A 6,261-nucleotide genomic window follows, 5' to 3' on the forward strand; every position below is an offset into this window, starting at 1 on the left:
GGGACTATCTCCGGGCCAGGATCACAGACCCTAGTCCCCAGATTCTTCTGAGATTTATGGCATAATTTTCTAGACACTACTCAATCTTTTGGGTTCCAACTTTTAGCACAACATTGATAAATTTCTTCTAACACATTCATAAATGTTTATTTAATATATACATTGCACCTTCTTGAAGACTATCCCAAATTTGGCATTTGGTTATCATTATTAGAGTGACATTATTTCAGTTCCATGGATAGTGAGCTTTCCCGGTCCTTTGCCATCGATGACTCAAGGCTTTGATAGTCTTATGATCCTCCCTGTTTGCGTCTTTTGTGTCAACCTACTAGAAGGATCACATGACATAAGTGGCCTGGGTTTTATACCTAATGATTGTTTGCACTGCCCCGATGTTGCGATTTCAACTTTATCTTCCCCAAAGGAAAGCCAAAAAAAAGAAAATGGGTCTGGAGACCTGCATGGGGATGTGAGCATACCAGTAACATGTCAGGACGGGATCAGCCCGAGTTTCTCTCCAGGTAACAGCTTAAACTCTCTGAGCTAGAGGAGCGCATTATGGCCCATTCTCAGGACTCAATTCACCCCTTAAATAAAAGAATAGGCTCCAAATCTCAGAAAAGACTTGGATAAGCCTCGAGGGCAGATATGATCAATGACACAATTGTTCCTGTGGATGCCAGTAGTCCCTGTCCACACAGCCCTCTGTCCTGCTCCCGCTTCACCCATTGTTCGTGAGCACAGAGGATGAAGACTGCCCTCTCTAGCTTCTGAGAAGATACTTTGTATTCAGAAGTCTTTTCTAGACTAAAATTAATGATGCTAAGAATCTGATATCTTTTTTAACATTTCTGTGGGGCTACACTAGAGAATAGATAGGGACCTAACTAGTTATATAATCCGTGGGGTACATGGCAAAGGTGGAGATGAAATTCTTTCTCTAGGACTGGAGAGATGATAGTACAGTGGGTATGGTGCTTGCCTTGCCTGTGACTACCCCCACTTAATCCCCAGCACAGGAGCACTGAGACCTGAGTACAGCTAGTGTCATCCCAAAATTGCCCCCCAAATAAATTAATTATTTTTCTATTCTTTTTATAGTTTGTACTCAATACATGTAGTGGAGTTGAATTATTAAAGAGCATATACCCAAGCCCATTGTGAAAAACATAATATGAAAAGAAATCACTCACTGTAATGACTATATAATCTATAACTAAAACCACTTGTCTACTTTCAGTTGTGAGGTGAAGATGCACTGATTATAAAATATTCATTTTTACCAGCCGTAGTAGTCCCTGTGGAAGGGGAAGTGTGAATCTAAATACAGATGTGAAAGCTGAAGTACATGGCACCCAACACAGCATGAGTCAGGGAATTAGTCAGAGTAGAAAGATATAAAAAATATCTCTATATAAAAATATAGAACTTGACAGGGACTGGGAAATGTGACCCGACATGCATTTCATCTGGGTGCTCCCTTTCTACACCCTTGCCCCTCTGACTATACAATAAGCTGTCTTGGCATTGCACTCTGGTGCAATAAGAGAAATTCCTTACTGCCCATCAGAGGCGCTGAGTAAGGAGGCAAATCCCTGGACTGAATCAGTGCAAAAAGTTCCCCATTATATGCCCACTTCCTCCCTGAACATCCACTGCCTACCTAACTTGGCATTTGGCTTGGACTTGGGTAACTCTGTTTAAGAGAAAAATGAATCTCATGACTCCTATTTTCCCCGTCTGTCACTAAATTCCTTAAGATGGTAGAATTTGTCCCATGGAGAAGAAAACACCTTTTTAGTATCACTCATTTTTAACTGTTTCTGTAGGGGTCTGGAGACCCCGCAAAAGGGTGTGTTGAATGCCTTGCATGCCGTCCCAGCATTGCTGTGTCCAACCAGCAGCATAGCACTGGCTCAAGCACTGAAACAGCAAGAAGTGGTCCCCAGTCCCCTAGAGCTCCTCTTGGGAGGTTCAACTACACCCTCGAGCTTTAATTGTTCCTGCAAAAAGTGCAATATTCTCCTTTTCCCAAAGTAACAAGAGACAATATGTATTTGATTCCAGAGTCACGAAACACACACACACACTCACACACACACACACACACACACACACGCAACCATGCACACATGCACACACACACATGCACACACATACACACGCAACCATGCACACATGCACACACACACGCACACACATACACATACCATACACGAAGAAGGGTCTTCAATATATAGCAAAATGAGAGAGGTATAAAACAGTACATCCATTGGGCTATATGCTTCACCCACCACTGTGGTGCCCATTTCGTTTCACACTATCTCAGGGGCCTCCACCAACACTCCCCCACCTCACCCTACCTTGCCATCCTCACCTGATTCCCCATGTCTCCTGGGCCAGGGATGCTTCTGCATGTCACATTATTTAAAATGGTAATTATTAACTTTTAAAAAAAGGTTCACACATAGATTCCTCTTCTGATTCATATCTGGTATATAGAGAAACACGCATCATCAGTAGATGAATAATTGGCATTAGAGATTTCTGGGACTCTTCTGTAGGAACACTTTGCATGGTCCAGAAATTGGAACGGCCAGGGCCATGCAGGAGCAATTCCCCCTTTGATTAACACATCAAGACATGTTTCTCACAGAGAACACTTTCAGGAAAAACTGTGAAAAGAATCACAGGCTAAATTGCTCATATACATTATTTTATTCAACCAAGACTGACAGGGGTTAGACAATAGTCCAATCATCATCTACCAGTATGTGACTGAATTCCTTCTTCAATATAGTTGAGCTTCTTTCTAATTTTTAAAGGTAATTTTATGTATGTATGTATGTATGTATGTATGTATGTATGTATATACGTATGTATCTGTTTTGGGTTTTGAGTCACATCCAGATGTATTCAGGGCTTATTCCTGGCTCTGGGCTCAGGCATCATTCCTGGCTCTGGGTTCAGGGATCATTCATGTTCTGAGACCATATAGGGTGCTAGTGCTCAAACCCAGGTCAGCTACATGCAAGGCAAGTACCATAACCCCTGTACTTCCTCTCTAGCCCAAGTTGAGTTGCTTGTCATAAGAGCCTAAACTTTCAACTTCTCTGCACTTGGTAACAAGGGCTGAGTTACCTACACACAACATTGGCCCATCAAGGCACTTAGAATTCGGTAGCAAAGATTTTTAAATGGTTCACAAACACAATACTCAAGGGCAGATGCAACCTGTTATCTTCTTGGTCTGGAAGATCAGGAGTAGTTATAATATCTTCAAAAGAACAAACCTTTCATTTGAACATGATTTTTTTAAGAAGAGCTTGGAGAAAAGATCCCGGATGTGTTCTGAAATGGCAGTTGCCCAAGCAGTGCAATTACTTCTGCGGAGAAGAGGGTAAAAGTCCAGAATGTCAGTGGCTTGGGTCGGTTTAAAGCTTGTTTTGTGATCTGCAGATAAAGGAGTCAGACAAGACGAGGGAAGATTAGAGTTAATGACCCACAAGGCAGTAGCTCCCAGATATGGGAGCATCTGCAGCCGCCATGCCAGGAACACCAAGAATTCAAGAGCTAACCGCTAGCACTAGAAGGCCAAGACCTCTCTTGGTTTATTTTGTTTTGCTATAAATCATTTACTTAATACACTGCTCCTCGGGCTAGTACACATTTTTGAGATAATGATCATTATCAGGTTTCAAGAAAAAAAAAACACTAAGTTTATATACAAAGAAGGGAAAGCTCCCAAACTGTTATCTTCAGATACATGAGAACATGTGGGAAATCAATGCCAAGACTCATTTTTAAGGGTTATCGAAAACTCCAACAGTTTTTAAGTGGCTCCAAATCCTGGTCAAATTTGGTCTCCTCTACTTTTCAAAAGGCTCTACCCATCTGTATTTTTAAAAGTATTTAAAGGGTTTGGAAGAGTTTTGCAGCTTGGTGGGAGTCAGAAGAGCTTGGCTGTTTTTAATACATGTTCATCAAAATCTCTTTTTTTCAAGATGAGCACATTTATTCTGCAAATTCATTTTCTGCCCACAATCATATCTCTTTGCTGAACTGCTGCAAAAATGGTTGTTAGGAAGCAATAATGCAGCCATTTCTCAGGAGGAAAAAAAAAGAGTTCATTTGTATCCCCTGCTCTATAAGGGGTATCTGATCACAATTTTCTTTCTCCAAAAAATCTTGTTAGAACTTGCAAAGTCCTAACCAAAATTGGTACGGAGCAACCAAGCAATAACAAGTACAGGAGGGAAAAACAGTGAGTCTTGACTTTAGAAACTATTTAAATACATTCCAGCACATTCCAAACACATAAAGAATAAACTAAGCAGGGAAACACATTCCAAAACGGAATCTTTGAAACTGGAATCTGAGAGGGGGAAAAAGGGGAGGAAGGGGTGTTGCTATGTGATTTCTGTATACAGAGAAAGAGCAAAAATTGTAGACCTCGATGCAGTGTTCATTGTGGATCCTGGAGAAAACAGGGCAAATGTGCCCCAAGCAGATACTTCTCACCAGGACATGCTTTGCAGTTTGAGCATTTCTGAGCTTACAATGGAATTTCAAAGCCATCCAGAAACAACAGATGTGTGAACCCAAATGATCCAACTTCTGGATGCCAAAATTCAAGCTCTGAATCGTGTTAGAGCTCTACCACATGCAGAACAACTGCACTAACGCTTCTGCAGGCCAACAGTTGAAAGAGATTTATTCTTTGACTGGCTGACCTATCCTTTTATCTGGGCTCATTTGTATTTGAAGTGATAAAATTTTCTGTCATGGAAATATTAATGACTAGAATGCAAGTCTCTTCTCTAGGTCTGCCTTCAAACTCCTCTTCCTTTGAGCACTCTAGTTCTAAAATGGATTCGGCAAGTAGAAGGAGGGGGACAAGGAGGTGGCTGGATGCCTGGCATGCACAGGGCCACGTCCAGCGTCAGCACTGCAGGGCCTTCTGGGCTCTACAGCAAATGCTGGGGATGCCCCAACCCCCAAATCCAAACCAAGCAAACAGAAACTAATAGGAGGATCCTTCAGAACCCAGTTTGTCTCCAAATTTTTACATATGAAAACTACTAATAAATCACAAGAAAAAAATCAAGGCAACAATAAATTAGCAAATTCCACTTTGTAAGGTTCTAGTTTCCAGATTAAGCTGGTAATAGATAAATGGCAAATATCTGTTTGGCTGGGATTAAAAGACCTTGCTACCAAGGTGGATGTTTAATTATAAAACAAACGTGAGGTTTTTTTTCATTAGCTTATCAGAAAAAGTCTGACCCCTCCACAGTCTCCATCTGTCCTACCACTCTCCACCTCTGATAAGCCAAGGAATGTAGCTTAGACATCACATCACTTTTTTCAGTTTTCAAAAAAAAATTCCTCTAGCTTGTTTACCAAATGGACTTCTCAGAAAAATAGCAAGGTGTATTGGGCTTCTCAAAGGCTGTTTGTTCCAAAATGGTTTTTTTTTTCTTTTTGGGTCACATTCTGCAATGCACAGGGGTTACTCCTGGTTTTGCACTCAGGAATTACTCCTGGCAGTGCTCAGGGAACCATATGGGATGCTGGGAATCAAACCTGGGTCAGCCGAGTGCAAGGCAAATGCCCTATCCGCTATACTATTGCTCCAGGCCCCAAAATGATTTTTGTTCCAACCCCACAAATACTGTAAAACATCTCCCTGTAAAAAAGGTGCCGGTAATGTCATGGGTCTCAAAGAGAGCCAGAAACTCGAGTATAATTGCATTTTAAAAATAGCAAAGCAGCTACGATTATAATTTAGCTCCACAGCACCTAAGTGTGATATGAACAGGAAGTGGGACTACATCTTCTGAGTCTGATAAGATGCTGTAATGTAAGACATATGTTCTGTTTCCTAGCTGGAGAGTTAGTCCGAGGCAGAAAGAAGAAATACATATATGTTTATTTTTAACCCAAAGACTAAATTAATCATTGGTAGATATTTTGAATAACAATTGAAGTAAGTGATACTGTAAATAAATGCGAAGCATAAGTGCAATATCAGGGAAAACATTTTTGTTAGGAAAATGAAGGTGTGAAATAATTTCTAGAGGAAAATTAATGAAGTAAACAATGCATTGTAAGCCTGTGCTTTCTCAGGGAGCCTCATCGAGGCAGAGCTGGTCCTAATCAAAGGGCCGTTCCTGACTGAAGAAAAAGAATTTTCATTGTCTATAAAATACCAACACACCATCTTAAAGAATATTCTACATGAACAATTCTTATGACAAA

The sequence above is a fragment of the Sorex araneus genome, chromosome 1, assembly GCF_027595985.1.
Source record: "Sorex araneus isolate mSorAra2 chromosome 1, mSorAra2.pri, whole genome shotgun sequence".
NCBI lineage: Eukaryota > Metazoa > Chordata > Mammalia > Eulipotyphla > Soricidae > Sorex > Sorex araneus.